We start from the raw sequence: 21945 nt of genomic DNA, 5'->3' as shown, positions 1-21945 counted from the left end.
AGAACTGGTTTAGGAAACCGCTGGCAATTGTCTCAAATTTGTCCTTGAATTAACTTTGTTCCTCCAATACCAACTACATATACGCTTTTTGAATATTATTTCTTTGTGTTGCAGTGCACATCCGAATATTTATGGGAGTGGTTTGGCTGGACAATGCTATTGTTATTTTCTGTCGTCGTCCACTGCTCAAGCCCATATAGAAGAAGACGAGAACATCAGCCATCAGCAGGTCTTCCCTGTAATGTGTACTAACCAAGACGGAGTCAGAAGAAAGAAGATGAGTGGATGACAGTTAGCATCCAAGTTGCAGTCGAACAGCAACGTTCAGCAAAAAAGTACCCAGTGGTGAGAAATGAAATAAAGAGAGTACCATCAGGAAAGGACACACTGGGTTTCCTTTCAAAGATTTTGTCGAAATTCTATTGACTGGTATAAAGGAATAAATAACGATTAGGAATTTCAAATTATTGTTTTAAATTAATTCTATTGCGCTCAAAATGCCCATCATTTTCAACTAAAATTTTGTTGTAAGTGGGTATGTCGAGTGCACTAGGCATGTTTCCAATGCACAATCTGTTTTTACGAATTTTATACAGATTTTCGGTACTGAAGTATAGAAAATCTTCATAAAATTCGTAGAAAAAAGGTTGTTCATTGAGGACATGGCTAGAGTGCTCAATGACTACTAAAACGCATTGTGTAAACTTTCCGCATGGCTGACTTAAGCTAGTACATTGCAGTGAACGGAATGTACACAAGATGTCCATATTTCATTTTAAATTGAGAACAAAACAATATCTTATTTTGTTCTCGAGTTATAGGGCTTTACGCCCGATGGACTTGCCAGCTGCCTTGAAAGACTTATCATACAATTTTAAGAAAACTGTTAGGGGATTTTTTTGTGTTTTTTTACAGTCTGATATCTTCACTCTGTAAAAAACAAAATTCCTTTTCGTTATCTGCTGCCGTTACCGTGTTGCTTCAAATTAAGTAAAATATTGCGCGAAATCTTAAAGATTTTGCAGAGGTAAAAAATCATTGCATAAACTTTGCGTATGGTTCATTTTAGCTCATACATTGCAGCAAATGAAATACTGATAAGATGTCGATATTTTATTTAAAATTGAGAGCATCCGAAGGACGGTCGTGCGTGATGCACCCATTCACGTCCTCGTACATCGAAAATAATGTGCTCATAAAATCGTCGTATCTCATAAACGATTCAAGATATCGAAATGTGGTTTTTAGCACAGGACAGCATCCAGTGAGGCACATATGTGGTATGATAAATACTTGAAACTCTTTCATTCGCTGAGACATGGAAGTAACTCGTCCACAACAGTAAGATGTCGATGGCTCGAGACGCTTGCAGATGTCTATAGCAGTGTAGGAAAGCCCAAATGGCATTCACAGCACCAGGGGAATGGCGTGTAAACATGCCGACAGCAACGAAAGGATTAAATCTAAATGTTATATGGGAACACTGCAGATGACAATAGACGTAGATGAAACTAAGACTTCACAGCAGTAGTACAGACTTTTTGTCTTCACGCATACGAGCACGAACGGAACAGGAACGAAGACGGAGGGAATATAGGGATACAGCGTCCAGTCGTCGAATAAGTCATTAGTGACAGAGCGCAAAACTTGGACCGGACGACAGGAATGAAGAAACGCCTGTGTCCTTCTGAAAGGAACCATCCCGATGGTGAAATTAATAGGTTTTAAAAATTAGCTATAACTTAAACTGGAAAGCTGGACAGGGATTGAACCACGATCTTTCTGAATGCGAATCCATTGTCTTAACGTCTTAACCACGGTGGTGGCGTGCTCTGTGGGAATGTGAAGCGGTAAACGGCAGCGGCGTGCTGGGGTAACAAAGGCGTGGCGGCTGACGGGGTGGAGACACAAGTGTTGAGCGGGAAGCGGGCGCAGCCGCGCGGGTGAGGATAATTAGGCGCTGACTCGCGTCGTATCAGCGCCGTCTGGCCGCGGCGGCGGCAGGCCGGCAGTAATAGGATTAGCGGCGGCCGACACGGGTTGGCTCTCAGCTTAGCCGGCCCTCCAGAAGAGGCGCCACCGGCTGCTGCAGCCGCCGCCTCCTCTGTCCGCTCCAGCAGCCCCTCTCGCTGTGGCCAGCAAACTGGTTTGGCCTCATTAAAGGGCTGTTAACTGCAGCGGTTCTCAGTTGAATTTGAGTCTGGCGCTGGACGATAAATCCCACCTACGAAATCAGTAAATTTGTTGATGTCGGTACGAAAAGAGTTCGTTTCGTCGACCAGACATCTACAAAAAAAATGTTCAAATGTGTGTGAAATCTTATGGGACTTAACTGCTAAGGTCATCAGTCCCTAAGCTTACACACTACTTAACCTAAATTATTCTAAGGACAAACACACACACCCATGCCCGAGGGAGGACTCGAACCTCCGCCGGGACCAGCCACACAGCCCATGACTGCAGCGCCCGGACCGCTCGGCTAATCACGCGCGGCAGACATCTGCATGCTTTCACTAAGATACATGTTTTGCCATTAAATCTGCAACCCAGGAAACGTGGACCCCACCCCTTTTCGCTTCCACTCTCCCCCTTCCCCCCTTTCCGTGTCCTCTCCCTTCATCTGCTCTCCCCTTTTTGCTTTTCCTCTCCTCCCCGCCTTTTTCTCCCTCATCCGTCTGGGTCCCCCACCCCACACACATCTGTCTTCGTGTCTACTCCATAGTGTGGTGTTTATGTGAGTGTTCAGAGTTGTGCATCCCCTTTTTCAGTGTTGCGAACAGACACCATACTGTCGCGAGGTTTGTTTTTCAACTCTTGCGAACAGAAAGCAGACCTTGCCGTGTTTTTTGCTTGTGCCTGTCTAATTACTATGTGTTTTAATCAGCGTCATCAATTCTTTGTTTTTATATTTTCACTTCCGCAACTTTTCGCTATGTTACAGTTTTAAACAGTCGCCGTTTTATCGCCTGTTTTTATTGTTCTGTTACCTCCTTATTACGTTTTTAATTCTTCTGTAGGCTGAAGAGCGGCATATTACGCTGCTGCCAACGCCCCCCGCCCCTCTGGGGGGTAATCGAGATTCAATAAAGAAAAAAAGGAACGTAGCAAATAATTTTACTTATTTTGCGTACATACGATAGTAGGAAGACTTCACGATTGAATTTGTAGGTGATTTGTGGCTATGCGAAGTACGCAATGCTGTCAGCTTCGGTAGCAATAATGACTTTAGCGGTCTTGGCATCGAGTCCAACACGTCTTCAAACACAGATAATGACACCTCGCGTATCTACATCTTATCTACGCTCCGCAAAAAATGGTTCAAATGGCTCTGAGCGCCATGGGACTTAACTTCTGAGGTCATCAGTCCCCTAGACATAGAACTACTTAAACCTAAGGACATGACACACATCCATGCCCGAGGCAGGATTCGAACCTGCGACCGGAGCGGTCGCTCGGTTCCAGACTGTAGCGCCTAGAACCGCTCGGCGAAACCCCTGCATCTACGCTCCGCAAGCCAACTTGCGGTGTGTAGTGGAGCGTACGTTGTATACCACTGTCGTTTCCCCTTTTCCTGTTCAAGTTGCAAATAGTTCGCGGGAAGAACGATTGCTGATAAGCCTCCGTTTGGACTCGAATCTCTCCTATTTTACTCACATGGCGTTTTCGCGAAATATACGTAGGTAGGAACAACGTACCTGTTGAATCTTCTGGGGATGTACGCTCTCGGAAATTTAACAATAGACTACAGCGTGAAGTAGAACGCATCTTTTGTAGCATCTGGCACTTGAATTCGTTGGCCAGTTCCCTCAAGCTTTCGTGCTTTCTACATGAACCTGCAACGAAACGTACCGCTCTTCTTTGGATCGTCTCTACTTCGTCTACCAGTCCGACGTGGTACGAATCCCGCACAGACGAGCAGTATTCAAATACTGGTCGAATGAGCGTTTTGTAAGCTACTTCCTTTGTTGATGGATTACATTTCTTGAGGATTCTTCAAAAGAATGTTGGTCTGGCATCTGCCTTGTCCGCAATTAATTTTATGTTTCCCATCAAATCGCTCCGTACGCATACTCCCGCGTATTTTATGTAAGTAATTGCTTCCTGTGATTGTTCTGCAACTGCATAATTGTACACTAAAGGACACTTTTGCCTATGTGTTCGCAATATGTTAGATTTATTTACACTGAGGATAAGTTGCCACTTCCTGCACCAAGCATAGATGCTCTGCAGGTCTTCCTACATTTCGCTACAACTATCTACTGTCGCGACTTCACTATATACAACACCATCATCCGTGAAAATTCTCATGAAACTGGCTAAGTTACCTACCAGGTCATTTATGTGTATTGTGGAAGGTAATGGTCCATAACACTCTCCTTCCGCATACCCGAAATTACTTTTAAGTCTGAAGATTTCTCTCCGTTAAGAGTGACGTTGTGTGTCCTCTTTGACAGTCCCCGGGCGCCTGTATCTACTGCTTCCTGCTGGTTCAACTCTACGTCGATTCCCGGCTGGGTCGGACATTTTCTCCGCTCGGGGACTGGGTGTTGTGTTGTCCTTACGTTCGTACCGTCGTACTTGATGTTACGCTCTAGAGGGGGCTGTATAGGCAAGCTCCGAAAGCCAATTTAGGAGAGAAAGTGGAGGGGGAGGGGGAGTGTGTTTGTGTGTGTGTGTGTGTGTGTGTGTGTGTGTGAGAGAGAGAGAGAGAGAGAGAAAGAGGTAAATTATACACCACAGTTAATCAATCGCAGTAGCGTCCGAATGGTGGCTTGCAAGTCTGTCTGCCCGTAATCCATGATCAGATGTTATCTACGGGCGAAAATCTCGACAACGACGTGATCAAGGCAGCAGTCCAACGCTGTCTGTAACTGAGTAGGTCAGAACAGCAGGGATAACGTGTGGCCTTGTGTATTTGGTTGAAAGGTAACGTCATGAAAATTTCAAACACGGTACACAGATACGGGCGATAACAAGTAAATGTCTAATACAACGACTCCTGCCCAAACTATCGTGTTTGTGAACCAGAGAGGACAGTGCTGTGTACTCAGTGGCAGTGCACACCATTACGCCATGTGTTGGGCCCATAAGAGAATGATGAATTCAGTGTGGCAACTTTTGTTCTCCTCGGACATTTCACACGCATACGCTAGAGTTGCCAACTTTTTTTGTCAAAATAGAGGGAGACTTTGACCCAACAAAATTAACTGGCCTAACCATCTTAAAGCTGGCTTATTGCATGGACCAACCAAACAACGTCTTCATAATAATTATAAGCTGAAGGTCTACAAAATTTTTTTACTTAAAACTATATTTGTTTACACTTTTGGCAGCAGTTTGAAGTTTGCGATCGTTCTTTACAAACTGGAAAAATTCATCACACGTGCAACAAAAAGAAACAGTTATTTATAGTTCACCTTTCATTAAATCTAGATTGAAACGGTTCCTATCATCAGACCATTTCCTACTCATCAATGAAAAAATTCTTTCAGTGTTAGATTTTGGTATACTGAGAACAAAGCCAAGAATCTCATTTATCTCCTTGGCTTTAAATCCTTTCACCTCTGCCTCAATCACCACGGATAACCACTTCTCAACTGTGCTACCGTCGGTGGCAATTTTTGTATTACATTTTTCAAAGAACAAAATTCATTGTAGAGGTTATTCTCATTTATGTCTACCTGAATTTGAGTAAGAATGTTCTGAAAATCATTAAAATTAACCGAATTCTTTAGGGACAGTAGGAGCAAGGACTGAACTGTAGCATTGTCAGAAATGTTTACATTTTTTCAATGTAAGTATGATAGGTATCATAAAATTCAACAAGATTATTTTGAATTCTCTTCTGATTGACAGGATTTAATCTATTTAAAATATTGTGTTTACTGCTGCCAAGAAACGAGTCATCTTTTCTTTGACAAAGCTTCAGTGGCACTACAGGACTGCATTATAGTTAAATTTTAAATTTCTAGATCTTTTGAGGTTTTCAAAATAATATTTCCAATGTAAGAAAAAAACTGAAGTCATGCTTCGAGAATTAACATTTTGCTTAGATCCTCATCACTAAAATACAATTTCAAAGCTTTGTGTGTTTCATTTCTGCTTTGAAAATAATTTATTATTGGCTCCCAGATCATTATTAGTCTAGCAACAGCTGGTGTGAAGGGGAGCCACCTAGCAGGCACATGCCTTAAAATTTCAAACCGATCGGTACCAACAAAATAAAAAAGAAGATTTTAATTCATCCTTGGGTTTTTCTGACACTGAAAGTGTCCATAAGTCTTAACAACTATCATTTCTATGTCTACATCTAAGACACCAGAAGCATATTTATTTCCATTATGTATTATGTGATCTGTGCAGTTTGCTCTAAATATTTTTTTATTTTTCTCACTCAACAATTTCACTGCGGATTTATTTTTGCCATAATGGACACTAGCTTTAACTTCACTGTAAGACGAAATGTTATTTACATTTAATGAATGAGATTCAAGACTGTTTTCTATCAAAGCATGAATATCATTAGCACTTTCTTTCTGATGTCAACACAAGGTTCAAAGTACCTGATTATTACAGGAAACATTTTCCTGTTCTTGAAATTCGATGCATCTGAAGCGACAGAATAAAAGGTGCTACACTTCTCTCGATCATGACGCTAATACGCTTTTTTGCAATAGGCACTGCTTTCATCCTACCACAACGTATTTTTTGGCCACATCCGAATCCATAAATGCGTTCTTTCCAAGTTTATTTGCACAGTCCATGCTAATATCACTTAGGTTGTGTTTCACTGTATGATACACAAACGATAACTCACCATCTGCAACTTTGTCGGATTCACCACTAATGGGACTATCACATAGGCACTGAAAATAGCTGGATATTTTAAATGTGTTACTTTCCGTATCTCTGCTTTTGTGTCCTTCGGTGTTGGCGTGCTGCTGAAACTCTGTATTACCACTATGCGCTACGCTGAATTCACGCTTGCAAAGGGTGCAGTGCGCTTTAGAATTGTTTCCTTTCGCAGGATTAACCCATATATGAGTTTCTTCCCATTACTTCTGATAGGTACAGAAGTACTTTACTCTCTTTTTATGAGGAGTTTTGGATTCTACCCTTTCGCGTAACTCGTATTAGGCGGAACGACAACGAAACAAGATAATCCTAACGTGACTCGCGACACCATGTTCTGTATTGTGTTCCCTACATATCAATGTAGTTACTGTATCGATAATGCAACGCCGTATCGATTAATCGATGCTGTATTGATCGTGCAGCATCGAGATTCGAAGAATATGCGGCAAGTTTAAATCTTAATCGGTGTCCTCTTGTCAGATACAGGAGATTGTATCTCCCGTATAGAATAAAAACGGAAGTAGGCTTAAAAATTGAGAAGAACGTTGGAGTTCCCATATAATACGGGGGAGTTGGCAACCCTAGCATACGTCCATCTCGATGGTGTACGCAGAACCAGAACTCGTCTGGATAGATGAGGCGGTGCCACTGCCGTGGCCGTGCTGCCAGTCGGTGGTGTTACAGATGTCGTAGCACTGTCCATATCGATACTTATCTTGCTGGGGTGGCGGGGAGGGGGGGGCAGCCTAGGGAGGAAACCTTTCCTGATTCGAGGTACTCTGATCAAAGTAAGGACACGCTTGTATGAAGCAGAACTGACTAGTAGTTGTCACGAGAGGGGGACCCGCCTCTTTTAAACGAGGCGGGAAGTATACTGTTGTCACTAGAGAAGCAGTAACAGCAGAGTGGTTGGTCACTCAGTGACTTCGAATGTGGGCTAGTCATTGCATGACACTAGAGTGACAAATCCATCAATTACACTCCTGGAAATTGAAATAAGAACACCGTGAATTCATTGTCCCAGGAAGGGGAAACTTTATTGACACATTCCTGGGATCAGATACATCACATGATCACACTGACAGAACCACAGGCACATAGACACAGGCAACAGAGCATGCACAATGTCGGCACTAGTACAGTGTATATCCACCTTTCGCAGCAATGCAGGCTGCTATTCTCCCATGGAGACGATCGTAGAGATGCTGGATGTAGTCCTGTGGAACGGCTTGCCATGCCATTTCCACCTGGCGCCTCAGTTGGACCAGCGTTCGTGCTGGACGTGCAGACCGCGTGAGACGACGCTTCATCCAGTCCCAAACATGCTCAATGGGGGACAGATCCGGAGATCTTGCTGGCCAGGGTAGTTGACTTACACCTTCTAGAGCACGTTGGGTGGCACGGGATACATGCGGACGTGCATTGTCCTGTTGGAACAGCAAGTTCCCTTGCCGGTCTAGGAATGGTAGAATGATGGGTTCGATGACGGTTTGGATGTACCGTGCACTATCCAGTGTCCCCTCGACGATCACCAGTGGTGTACGGCCAGTGTAGGAGATCGCTCCCCACACCATGATGCCGGGTGTTGGCCCTGTGTGCCTCGGTCGTATGCAGTCCTGATTGTGGCGCTCACCTGCACGGCGCCAAACACGCATACGACCATCTTTGGCACCAAGGCAGAAGCGACTCTCATCGCTGAAGACGACACGTCTCCATTCGTCCCTCCATTCACGCCTGTCGTGACACCACTGGAGGCGGGCTGCACGATGTTGGGGCGTGAGCGGAAGACGGTCTAACGGTGTGCGGGACCGTAGCCCAGCTTCATGGAGACGGTTGCGAATGGTCCTCGCCGATACCCCAGGAGCAACAGTGTCCCTAATTTGCTGGGAAGTGGCGGTGCGGTCCCCTACGGCACTGCGTAGGATCCTACGGTCTTGGCGTGCATCAGTGCGTCGCTGCGGTCCGGTCCCAGGTCGACGGGCACGTGCACCTTCCGCCGACCACTGGCGACAACATCGATGTACTGTGGAGACCTCACGCCCCACGCGTTGAGCAATTCGGCGATACGTCCACCGGGCCTCCCGCATGCCCACTATACGCCCTCGCTCAAAGTCCGTCAACTGCACATACGGTTCACGTCCACGCTGTCGCGGCATGCTACCAGTGTTAAAGACTGCGATGGAGCTCCGTATGCCACGGCAAACTGGCTGACACTGACGGCGGCGGTGCACAAATGCTGCGCAGCTAGCGCCATTCGACGGCCAACACCGCGGTTCCTGGTGTGTCCGCTGTGCCGTGCGTGTGATCATTGCTTGTACAGCCCTCTCGCAGTGTCCGGAGCAAGTATGGTGGGTCTGACACACCGGTGTCAATGTGTTCTTTTTTCCATTTCCAGGAGTGTACATTTAGACCCTTGTAAAGCTGCCCAAGTCGGATGTTGGTAATGTGATGACGAAGTGGAAACGAGGAGGAACAGCCGTAGCTAAACTAAAACCACGAAAATCCCATTTACTGACAGAATGAGACCGTCGAGCACTCCGGAAGGTAGATGCAAGAAAACGCCTGAAATCAGCGGAAGGAATCACTCGTGAGTTCCAAAGCGCTGCCAGCAGTCCAGCTAACACAGTGAATGTGAATAGGGAATTAAAAAGAATTAGGAACAATAGTCGAGCAGATCCTCAAAAGCCGGCCGGAGTGGCCGTGCGGTTCTAGGCGCTACAGTCTGGAACCGAGCGACCGCTACGGTCGCAGGTTCGAATCCTGCCTCGGGCATGGATATGCGTGATGTCCTTTAGTATTAAGCTCTAGGCGACTGATGACTTCAGAAGTTAAGTCGCATAGTGCTTAGAGAAATTTGAACCATTTGAAGTACGGAGGAGGTGATGTTACCGTAGAATGGCGTTTTTCCTGGTTCGACTATGGTCCCGGAACTGAGTTTAAGAAAATGGCAAATGAGCACATTTTACAGCATTGCGTAGTGATTACAATAGAGCAATTGTTCGGAGACGACGACCGTAACAGCATGACATTGTACTGTGTCATAAAGCAGCATCATTAAGGCAATGGTCTCTGAACAATAACACTTCTGAAGTCGACTGGCCTGTCCAGGATCCCCTCCTGAACACAACAGAGAAAATTTTAGGATGAGTTAGAACGTAGACTTCGCTTTATACCCCAGCGTCCAGCATCACTACCTTCTTTGGTTTCTGGTCTTGAGGAAGAGTGGGCAGCCGTTCAGTGCCCCGACTAAAAGTGTCCCTAACGGAGATCATACCTTCATAAACGCGAAGGGTGGACACACCCTGTATTAACGACCTCTAATATGTTTCCAGATACTTTTGATCGTATAGTCTGCATGGAGGCCAGCGTTTATCAATTCTCTCGAAGAAGCGTAGTGTATTGTTGATAGGTAGGGTGAGGTTGCTGCGGAAACGGGCCCTGTGCGTAGAGGGGCGGAATACGACGCGCGGCAGTCATGCGGAATACAGGATTCACCGCCGGCACTGCCGATGGCGCAGGCGCTGACGAGGAGCAGCCGTCGCGCGTGCTCAGGCTCATACGCACGCAGCGCACGCAGCGCACGCAGGTACGCACTTCATTCTGCTCATCAGCAGACCCGTGTAGCAGTTACACTCTGAAATTTTAGTGTCTCTACAAATCAGTAAAATTTTTCGTTCTATTTGGAAATGTAGAAAGTTTTTGGAAGTGCGTTTCCGTGAGATGATGTGGGAATGTCTTAGTCAGCTGCATGTTTGCAGGTCGGGTGGTATCCTATGACGAGCCTACACAGACTGTATTGGAAGAGGCCTCATAATGAATCGGGGTCAACTAGCTAGCAGGAAATGCCCAACGGACGAAGCGAACTTGATGAGGGCTGTTAGAAGTAATAAATTCCGGCTTCCTCCAATGCAAATTCGAAGTGAAGAATTCTGTGTACGTCGTTATCCTTTTTGACATTTGACTATGATCCTGTGATGTTTTGAGAGGAGATGGTAGAAGCGTGTTGCTGACGGTTTAGTAACCGCCTTGCTGTGTTCGCTGTCCGTTTAGAAGCTTTTTGAAATTAGTCCGATGGCAACAATGCATTGATTATCGGTGTTAACTCTGTCTTTAGGGTCAAAGCGAGGCTGCCGAACGTTATTTAGCTTGATAGCGTATGTGTAGAAGTGTAAAGACATTATCCACGTCCCCCAACAAACGTTTCGGAAGAAGTCTACTCGGCATTACGTCGCGCACTGCGCAGCGCGAAGGGATCGTAGATTATTGCCTTGCTGCGAATGAAACTTCATCAGACGCTACAGGGGCTCCGAGACGACGGACAAGAACGTTTTAGTTCCAGTTAAGGTGTCTGGCACATTACGATGATTAAGGGTTTCTCTGTTTATTCGCCAATAGCCTAGTTGAGTAGCAGTGGATCTCCTCCCATGTATATGCTTTGTACGCTGCATTTACTTATGTTCAGGGCGCACTCGCTGACCGAGAACCAATAGCCGATTCCCTACAGCAGTTCCAGCAGATTTGAAAATGAATTATAAATCCATATAAATTATAAAATGGATGTGCGAACGTATGTATGTACCACATTTCCTCCTAAACCACTTGAGTGATTTCTGCCCAACCTAGAATTCATATCACTTACTGTCTGGAGCAAATCACTGTGTGGATAAGAATGAAGTGCCTAGCAAATGTGGGGAGTGTGCGGTAGCAAAGTAGTGTAGCTCACGACATGCGAATTCGCAGACTGTATACACCCAGTATTGAAGAATGAGAGCACTTAGTGACTTCCAACAAACTTTATATGTAATTTCAAATATTTACAAAAAATTTTCTCGCTGAAAACCCCACAACTGCAGTAAAACTGCCGCAAGAGGCAGGCCTTACGTTTTAACTTGTTACTTGTTTACTTTTAATTGTACTCAAAACACATATACCACTCTATGTGTCAGAAACGTATAGTTCATGAGATATGGCGTCATAAACTCTGAGATGCGTCAGGCTTGACGTTATAATTTATTACTTCTTTACTACTAACTGTATTCACGACACATTTTGCGGACAGTATTCACCTATGCCACCGAATGTAACTGGAAAATTATATCATTTTGCTATACATAGTTCAGGAGATTGATGTCGTAAACACTGAGATGCGCGAACAACTGCCGCATCTTGCATGGCGTACTGATTTACTAAGTCTTAACTACCAACTGTACTCGCAAAACATTCAGCAGACAGTATCCGAATATATCGCTGAATGCACTTGCAAAACAATATGATTCTATGACACATTGTTGAGGAGATCTTGCATCATAGAAACGTGAAAATGAAACTGCAGGATGAAATTAGCTAGAGACAAAGGTGAACTACATGTACAAATATGTGTGAAATATATTAAATATATGACATGTACGTATTTTGATAAAGTCGCAAGTAAAAAGCTCCACCTAAACCCCTGGATGGATCGCAAAGAAACAGATAGAAAACTCCTCCTAAACCCCTAGATCGATTGCAACCAAACTTTTGTGTATACTATCTAGAAAAAAATATTGTGCAGGTAAGAACCAGCAAGCCTCTATTGGGATTGGGGTGATAACATAGAGACAGAAATGGGTAGGAAGCGACAGACAGACAGGAAGAAAGAAGAGATGGACACAGATCTGTGGGAAGAGGAGGTGAACACAGTGAGGGGGAGAAAGAAATAGGCAGAGAAAGGAAAGAGGAGGAGTTGGAAGGAGAGAGGGGAGAAGAGATGATAAACAGGAGAAGGAAGGTGGGAGGGGGCAGAGGAGATGGAGTGAGACAGGTTGGAGGAAAAAATAACAGTGAGACACGAGGAGGAAATAAACAAGAAAGAGAAGAGAAGATAAACAGAGAGACAGGGGAGAAGGAGTCAGACAGGGAGGGTGAGAGGAGGATATGAAGCGAGTGAAGAGGAGCTAGAGGTCCAGAAATAGATGGACTCAGAGCACAAAAGAGGATATAGACAGAGGGGCAGGAGCAAATGGACCCAGAGAGTCGAGAGAAGCAGATGAACAGAGAGAATCACATGGACAAAGAGAATGACAGGAGGAGATAGACAGAAAGTGGATGATGCAGGAGGTGGATAGGAAGAGGAGGGAATAGGAGGTGGACAGAGGAAGGCGGCAGCAATGGATAAAGAGAGGGGGAATGAGGATATGGGATAATGGAATAAATACAGAACTGGGCAATGCTGGGTACTCAGCTAGTAATTAAGTAAACTACAATCAGCTATGGTTATAGTTCTACCCTAACTCATAATATACTTAGTGGAAAAGAGGGGACAGGAAAACAACAGTTCTGTACCCTCTGCAGAAGGCACTGAATCACATTGAGAACAAAAGGGCCTCCCTGGCTCAAAATTCACAGGAACTTGCCAATGAAAAAAGGAAAAAGTTCAACGCGTATACAAGAAGTTTCTACTCTTGGAATACTACTGTCCACAGATAAGTTTTCACTTTTATAACTCAGTGGAATTTAGAGCTTTTGTAGTAAATTACATGTAGGTCAATCGGGAAGTTCTGAAACTACTAGACAGAATGAACATAAAAGGACTTGGAGACTGAAAAATAAATATTCTACCTTGCTTAAGAATGCTCTGAATGAATGAAGTTCTTATGATATTGAATATGATGTTCTCCAAGAAGTAACTAAAGGGTAGAAAACTAACATTACTTGAAATCCTGGCTATCAGTAATCCGTAATGATCAAATACAGTTCCACCATTCATCTTCACTAAAGTAGCAGCAGTCAGTTAGCATTCTTTTTAGCTAGTATGACTGTCGTAAATAGTACATTTTCCACAATGCATTGACTCCTTCCTCCCTCCGTCCCTCACAGCTCCTTCTGCCTGTTCGTCTCTTTCACCAGTAGTTTTGTACTTATAAAGTAGTAGACAGTGCCAATACTCACTTGCTGAGCTAGTTTAGTCTTATTCTTCCCTCTTCGAATGTAAAGTAAAATTTGTTTGTTCATACCTTCTTTGTGTTTATTTCAATATGCTTACCAATATTCTGATTGACATTTACCAGTTTGTGTATATACCTGTGCGGCATGTTTAGTAGAATATGCTTACGTTACTAAGTCAGTGAGCATACTCATGTCTACAGAATCCAGAACGTTCAGTACATTATTGCAGAATATGAATTGTTTTATTCCCACGTAAAACGACAAATCCTTTCCCTGTCATCTCCAGTTGAAAGAAGGGTTAGGGACGACTCTCAGGCATAGGGAAGGCTGCCTTCCTGTAGGAGTAAACGTCTAAAAGAAAAAGAAAGTAGAGCAGGTTGGAAGGCTGCAAAGCGACAGCCTCGCAATTCAACTATAAGGTAAGGTGAATTTTTACAATTGAGGACCGTTTTCGCAGAGAACAACATCTACAAAAAGCAAAATTTTCAGGAAACACAGGAAACACATTTTATTGAATTACTTTACTGATATACTAGTACATCTATAATATGTACAAAATTATATTTCACAAATAAACTCTAGATACATAATAGATACATAGATACATAATCATTTACAAATAAGAAATATATAAAAATCTTGTTTTCTTATAAAACTGAACATCTACAGTTAATTATTTTGTAGCGGTAATGTTCTAGTTTATTGTAACCTACCGAACGAGTAATAATTTAATAAATTGTTTTATTTAGTTTCTGTAGTTCATTATTTTCATTGCCATGCTAATCGCAACAGTCTAGGGCTGTCTACGGAACCCGTGAGCTTCTTCTGGTGATGTATAAAAAAATCTCCTTAGCTCCTTTACGTCGTCAGCTCTTTTGACAGTCAAATCGTTCCTAGGTTTCATTGCAGCCGACTGATAAATATCCATGAAACTATCTATGTTATTATTTTCAATACAGCAGGAAAAATGTGTTGTTTCGACTTTGTAGATGGCGCTGGCTTTTTTTTCTTTCTTTAAATAAGAACTCTGGTTTCAGATATTCCGAATGGTAGCTTTTCTTTTATTAATCTGTAAATAATGGTTTTGAAGTAACACACATGCCAGTCCTCGCCCAGAACCACACAGGTACCACGGTGGTTCAGAACCCCATGATACCCTTATCAGGGGACATGTAACTTTAACTCCTGTTTCCAAAGTAGTGAGATACTTTTAGAAACATAACAATAAATGTCTACCACGAGCAGTAGATATCCACATTTGGCAAAATTCGGTTTTTGTACGTATCGAGTTTAGAAAAATTTCACAGGTTTTTGTGCAAGAGTAAACAGGTAAATAGTAAGCTATCATAAAATCAGTGTACTGCAATGAATTCTTCTCACTTAGAAGCACGCGAATAGAGATTTAACTCATTTTTGCAAATTTTGTAGTTGCTTGTGCTTTGTGAAAACGGCCCTCATTTGCTGCTAGTATCCAAAACAGCCTCGGATCAAAGTCAGGTATACCGATGTCGAATCCGGCGATGAGAATAAATTCATTGCTAATGGACTGCCTAATGCAATTGAGGTAGATACTTGGAATGTCACAGAACTAGCAAACAAGAAGACTTGGCAGAATTTTTAAAGAAGGCCAAGATAGATACAGATTCCACAAGAGAAGCAAGGGAGAAGCTAGAAGGTAACAGGTATGTAGGAGAATATTTGATTTTCTATAGTGAAACAGGAAAACAGAAGGAAGCACTCAGAGGTATTGTCACTTACGTGCACAAGAGATGGGAAAATAGAATTGCAAAGTATAGTTACTTAAAGCAAAAAATCGTAGTTGTAAGTGTCAAAGAGCAAAGACAAATCTTGATGGTCACAGCAGTTTACGCATTTGAGGAGGGGAAAAAGAAGTGTCCATAGAATTCGATGACAAACTGCAATCTGATTTGGACAAACATCAAACAATATTGACAGGAAATTTTAATTCAAGGGTTCGGAATAATCCTATCCTAAAGATTGAGGCAACGAGGAAGAAAATATCATAAATAACAATGGAAGATCGCTTGTTTCCTTAACAAACGAAAGATAATCAGTAATTCATACCACAAAAAACAAATCCATAAATACACACGGTCTACTCGAGGATTTAAGTCTTTTATTGGCTGCAGAATCGTTAACGAAAAATTGGAAGGAAAGGTAAGGAACGCTAGAGTGTACAGGGGATATGATAGGTTCTGGCCATTTTCTGGTAATATCTGAAATGCATTGCATGTCAAATGTAGAAACAGTAAAAAAAAAACTTGACAGAGAAAAGGTGAAGAAAGAAATGTAAAAAGTATATCTACTAAGTGAACATAAGCTACGATAACTGTACCAGAAGAGACTTAAGCAAGAACTATAGCAGAAAGAACAAGCGGAAAAAATAGAGAAAGAATGAGAAACTGCAGTTAAAAAAGCAGCTAAAGAAGCCTTTGGAAAAAGTAAAGATAAGAAGGAAAAAAGGGTTAAAAATTTGGACAACAGCAGAATTAGATAAAAAAGAGAGAACAAGACACGTATATTACGTACCTAAATGAACCATCAGTTTACAGAGGAAAGAGAAATACAGCAAATCGAACAGCGAAACCAGCTCTTCAAGAATCTTGTGAGAGATATATAAGCGTAATAGATGACGATATTCAGCGAAGGCAAACTATAGCTTATAAAACAATGAATGTTCAACGAAACAAATAAAAGTTGCTCAAATAAATAACAACCAAAGTAAAATGTGTAGAACGTTACAAGTACTTGTGGTATGAAGAAACATGGTCCACGGGGAATAAAGAGGATGAAATTAAATGAAATGGTTCAAATGGCTCTGAGCACTATGGGACTTAACATCTGAGGTCATCAGTCCCCTAGAACTTTGAACTACTTAAACCTAACTAACCTAAGGACATCACACACATCCATGCCCGAAGCAGGATTCGAAGCGCGGTTCCGGACTGAAGCCCCTAGAACCACTCAGTCACCACGGCCGGCGATGAAATTAGAACAGGATGTGTAGATGATTTATGTACGGATGAAATAAGACAAGCCCTGAGTTCCACGAAGAATAGAAAAGCTACTGGTTAGGATGGCATAAACGCTGAACTGCTAAAATATGAAGGCACTCTACTACTTAAGAGCTTGGTACATTCATTTTATACGTGCTCGAGAAAAGATGCTTTTTTCCAGAAGCATGATCACACTCAAATATAGATTACCATTCAAAGAAAGATATCGCATTAACAGTGAGAACTATAGAGGAAGCAGCTTACTGGGCATCGAATACAAAGATTACGGAAGAGCAGTGAAAAAGAGGTTAAAAGTTATAGCTGAGAGTTTCTTAGGTGAAGAACATATGTGATTTCGGAGGGCAGGTCGCCAACAGATGCAGTGTTTACGGTTAAACAAAAATCAAAAACAGAGAGAGCATAACAGGGAAATCCATTTAACTTTTAAAGATTTTTTAAAGGTTTTCAATGATGTTGACAGAGAGAAACCGTGGAGAGTTATGAGAAATAAAAGGGCAGTTTACTGTTCGACATATATTCCTAAACACTGTTAATGTCATAATGTCAAAATATCCACGGGTGTACAGTGTCCAACGGGAGCAATATTTCGGCGATCATACATGTCGCCATCATCAGCTGAACTGACGGACTGAGCTCCTGTGAACGTGCCGGCACGGAAATCCGTATGCTATGGCTGCTCAGGGGGAACTGGGTTCGGTCGCGGCGGCGGCCGATGTAAATACCCTCCGCCCGCGGCGTGCTCCCTCCGCTGTCCGCGCCCCGCGCCACGGTCCTACGGTGGAACAGATTGCGACGGCGTCTGAGGTGACGTCGGAGTGATGGCTCTGTCCGCCGTGGTCGTCACAACTATACGTTTGCTCGATTTACTCTTGATTAACCCAATCGTTGGTTCCCAAGCCTTGCTAAGATTGTAGCCTTAGTCGCGGCTTATGAGGTCGTCATTGGTGTGAATTTCGATGGCCTCTCTAACAACGCTGTCCCAGTATCTCGACGTCTGTACCAGAATCCTCGTGCGCTCATACTCCATAGCGTGATTTTCCGACAAACAATGTTCAGCGACCGCCGACTTGCTCGGATACATCAGTCGAGTGTGCCTCTGGTGTCCACGGCATCGATCCTCGACGGTACGCATCGTCTGACCAATATACGACTTGCCACATTGGCACGGAATCTGGTACACGCCGGCCTTCCTCAAACCGAGGTCATCTTTGGCGCTCCCCACCAGTGCACGAGTTTTATTCGGAGGACAAAACACAATTCCGACCCGGTGTTTCTTCAAAATGCGTGCGATTTTCCCCGAGAGTGCGCCTGTATATGGAATAAACGCAGAGCCTACCTCCTCCCTCGTGATTTCATCCAACCTCACAGGTTGTGCTGTAGTGGTTGGGAGGAGAGCACGTTGAATCTGCCACTCTGAGTACCCATTTTTTCGAAATACGGTTCTCAGATGTTCCAATTCCTGGGGTAGACTCTCTGCGTCAGAGATAGTGCGCGTCCTACGTACTAGAGTTTTAAGTATGTACCTCATTCCTCTGTGAAGGGTAGTGGCAGCTGTCTGCGTGCAAATACAGATCAGTGTGCGTTGTCTTCCGATACACCCCATGACCTAGGGTGCCGTCAGCCCTTCTCTTGACCAAGACGTCAAGGAAAGGTAATTTACCCTCCGTTTCAGTCTCCATAGTGAATTTGATGTTGGGGTGTATGGAGTTGAGATGTGTAAGGAAGTCAAGGAGTTTATCCATACCATGTGGCCAGATGACGAATGTGTCGTCCACGTAACGGAAAAAAGCAAGTACGTTTCCATTCGGATGACGACAGGGCTTCCTCCTCGAAGTTCTCCATGTACAAATTCGCTATCACCGGTGAGAGTGGGCTACCCATGGCGACTCTCTCGGGGCGCGGACAGCGGAGGGAGCACGCCGTGGGAGGAGCGTATTTAAATCCGCCGCCGCCGCGACAGAACCCAGTTCCCTCTGAGCAGCCATAGCGTACGGATCTCCGTGCCGGCACGTTCACAGGAGCTCAGTCCGTCAGTTCAGCTGATGATGGCGACATGTATGATCGCTGAAATATTGTGCCCGTTGGACACTGTAGACCGGCAGTACACCCGTGGATGTTTTGATTATCAAATACGCCGGGAGAAACTCAAGAATCACACTGTTAATGTCTTTGTAAGTCTTCGTCATACTCATATGTGACGTTGCAACTAAAATAGTTAAAGAGTTTGGCCCTTTCTATTGTTCAGTTATTAATAATAGTTTTTATCGTTACAGGGCGTTTTCCTTTAAAAGGCGCTTATTTTGTCTTCTTTTCTGAAATCGTTAAATAGTACTCTTGACAAATCTTACTTAATAAATGTACTCCCCTTTGTAGGTCATCTGCGTTCTCCACAAACCTTGTTGCGTCATATGCATATAAAAAGTGACACAAGCGGGAATACCTGTTGTTCTTAATTCTCCTGTTATAAATCTCCTTCCATTTACAGATTGATTCATCAAAATAAACGTAAAATAATTTGGCTGATATGCTGCACCCTTGTCTAACTGGTTTTGGTGATAAACTGTGTTAGAGTACAATTTGTATCTAAAATTATACTCATGTGTTTGTACAGACTGTACGCGGGAAAGGGTCACTCGACTGACAGAGTACATTTGGAGCTCACATGGGTTTTTTATATTAAATAAAAATATGAGATTCTTATCAGAAAAATAACAACCAGATAAAACAATTTATACAAGAAGTCGAATAACGAAGCAACAAATGAGAATATTGAGAGACAGTAACCTCTCTAGGAGGTGCAGTATTCTTAGCAACAAGCAGAAACTTCAGGTCAAGCAAGGTCTAATGTGAATCCGACAGCAAACTTTAGTAAACAAGAGTAACCCTATTTGGTTGACTTGGAATTAGCAATCGGATGTTTCTGTCTGCCACCAGATTGAAACAGATCAAACATAATAACTAAAAAATAGCGTAAACTCGATACCACGGAGAGCACAGAGCGTAAAGTAGTTGTAGGTAGAGAAATTAATTTGCCTAATGTCGATCGAAAAAGTTTCTCTTACGGTACTGATAGTAAAGAAAATCATACAGTATTGGAAATTAGTGTAAAGACATGGATATTTGTAGGAAAATTAACATTGTCGGCTGGAATAGTTGTGTACAGTGTATATGCAATAGTATGAGATCCAGTACCCTGGAAAAGACCGTAAGATGGCATCTCATGTATGGCAGTAGTCTACTGTATAACAAGACATCGCCGGCCAAAGTGGCCGAGCGGTTCTAGGCGCTACAGTTTGGAACCGCGCGACCGCTACGGTCGCAGGTTCGAATCCTGCCTCGGGCATGGATGTGTGTGATGTCCTTAGGTTAGTTAGGTTTAAGTAGTTCTAAGTTATAGGGGACTCTTGACCACAGCAGTTAAGTCCCATAGTGCTCAGGGCCATTTGAACCATAACAAGACATCAACGATTCAGGTGGTAGAAGGTGGAATTCAGTATAAAGGCAGTCGGCTCTGTGTGGTATTAGTGCGTGCGCATGTACCTTTCCTGCAAATAAAAATGATACGCGTTTAGCGTATGTAAGCCACGACTGTGAAAATGCCACTTGGAAGACAATTACCATGAGATGAAAAAGCAAAAATTGGTGAGTACAAGAAAATTGGACTATCTAATCGTCAAACCGCTGGGAAGCTGAACCGTTCGAGAACTGGGATTGATAATTTCATTAGATTGGACGCACGATATGGAGTGATTGGAAAATAGAAGCTAAGTAGAAAACTATTTGAGGCACTGACACGTTTCCTTTTGCGCTAAGTAAGGACCAAAAACCGTTATTCTTCTCAGTTTGTTGTCAGTATCTGTCAAACGTGCACGACAAAATTTGTAAAATGACAAACATCTTACGCTCAAGAAAAGACTGCAGAAACCTGTTTTAACACCAAAGCAGAAACAGGCTAGACATATATCGTAAACTTCAGAATGCTATAAAGTGATCTTCAGTGATGAGAAGAAGTTTAATTTAAGTGGAACGGATCGATTTCAATATCACTGGCATGATCTGAGAACAGAGCAGCAGAAATTTGGGTGGTGGAACTGTTATGATTTGGACAGGCTTCTGCGCTAAAAGGTAAATCATGCATTGCTTGACTGAACAGTAGAAGGAACTCTAAGATTTGCACTGAGATGCTAGAGACTGAATTGATTGGAATGTATGGGGACATAGGATTCGAAAGTCTGATGTTTCAACAACGTATGGCATCTGCTCATATTTCTGCTACTAACAAGAAGTGGTTTGTAGATAAAGATATCAATGTCTTGCCCTGGCCAGCACGTAGCGCGGATATGAACCCCGTGGAAAACCTGTGGGGTATGTTTGCAAAATGTGCTGATTGCAGAGGGAGATAATTTGAGGCCGTATGTGAGCTGAAAAGTGCGATTCGAGGAGAGTGGGCGACAATTTCATTGCAACAACCCCAAACCCTAAGAAAATCAGTGCAGAATTTTTGAGGTAATTAGAAAGAATCGAGGTTGGATAAAGCACTAACAATGCAATAACGCAACAGGCTAAAAGACGAAATGATCGTGTGGCATTGTTGGCCGGAAGGCCCCATGCGGGGAAGCTCGGCCGCCGGGTTGCAACTCTTATTTCAGGCGACACCACATTGGACGACTTTTGTATCGGTGGCGGTGAGAACACAGCATGCCGTCCAAGAGTGGAGAAAATGTCCAACACGGTCAGGAATCGATCCAGGGCCTGCTGCATCGTAGGCAAGCACGTAACCATTAAGCTTTTTTCGTTTTTTTGTGAAAAGACTAAATACACTGAAAATAAATAACACGGAAGAGTTTCAAACCCGGGTGGTCTGTGTAGTAAAGGCGGACAGGAGTCGCAACCCGAGGCCTGGGCAACATATCCCATTCCCACCCTCCAGGAACCAAGGAAAGCGTAGGGAATGTGGAGAAGAGTTATAGTGAACATCGTTTATTTGTTTATTTTCCTTTTCGTTCTTTTTTATTTCTGTTTATTTATTTTTGTCATTAATACCACCGAGAATATCAAGAAACCGGCGTCAAGCGAGGAGGAGGGCGCAGCAAGATGTCAGACTAATTTATACTGTCAATGTACAGTT

The sequence above is a fragment of the Schistocerca piceifrons genome, chromosome 1 (assembly GCF_021461385.2).
Source record: "Schistocerca piceifrons isolate TAMUIC-IGC-003096 chromosome 1, iqSchPice1.1, whole genome shotgun sequence".
Taxonomy (NCBI): Eukaryota; Metazoa; Arthropoda; class Insecta; order Orthoptera; family Acrididae; genus Schistocerca; species Schistocerca piceifrons.
Note: the sequence above shows the minus strand (reverse complement) of the source record.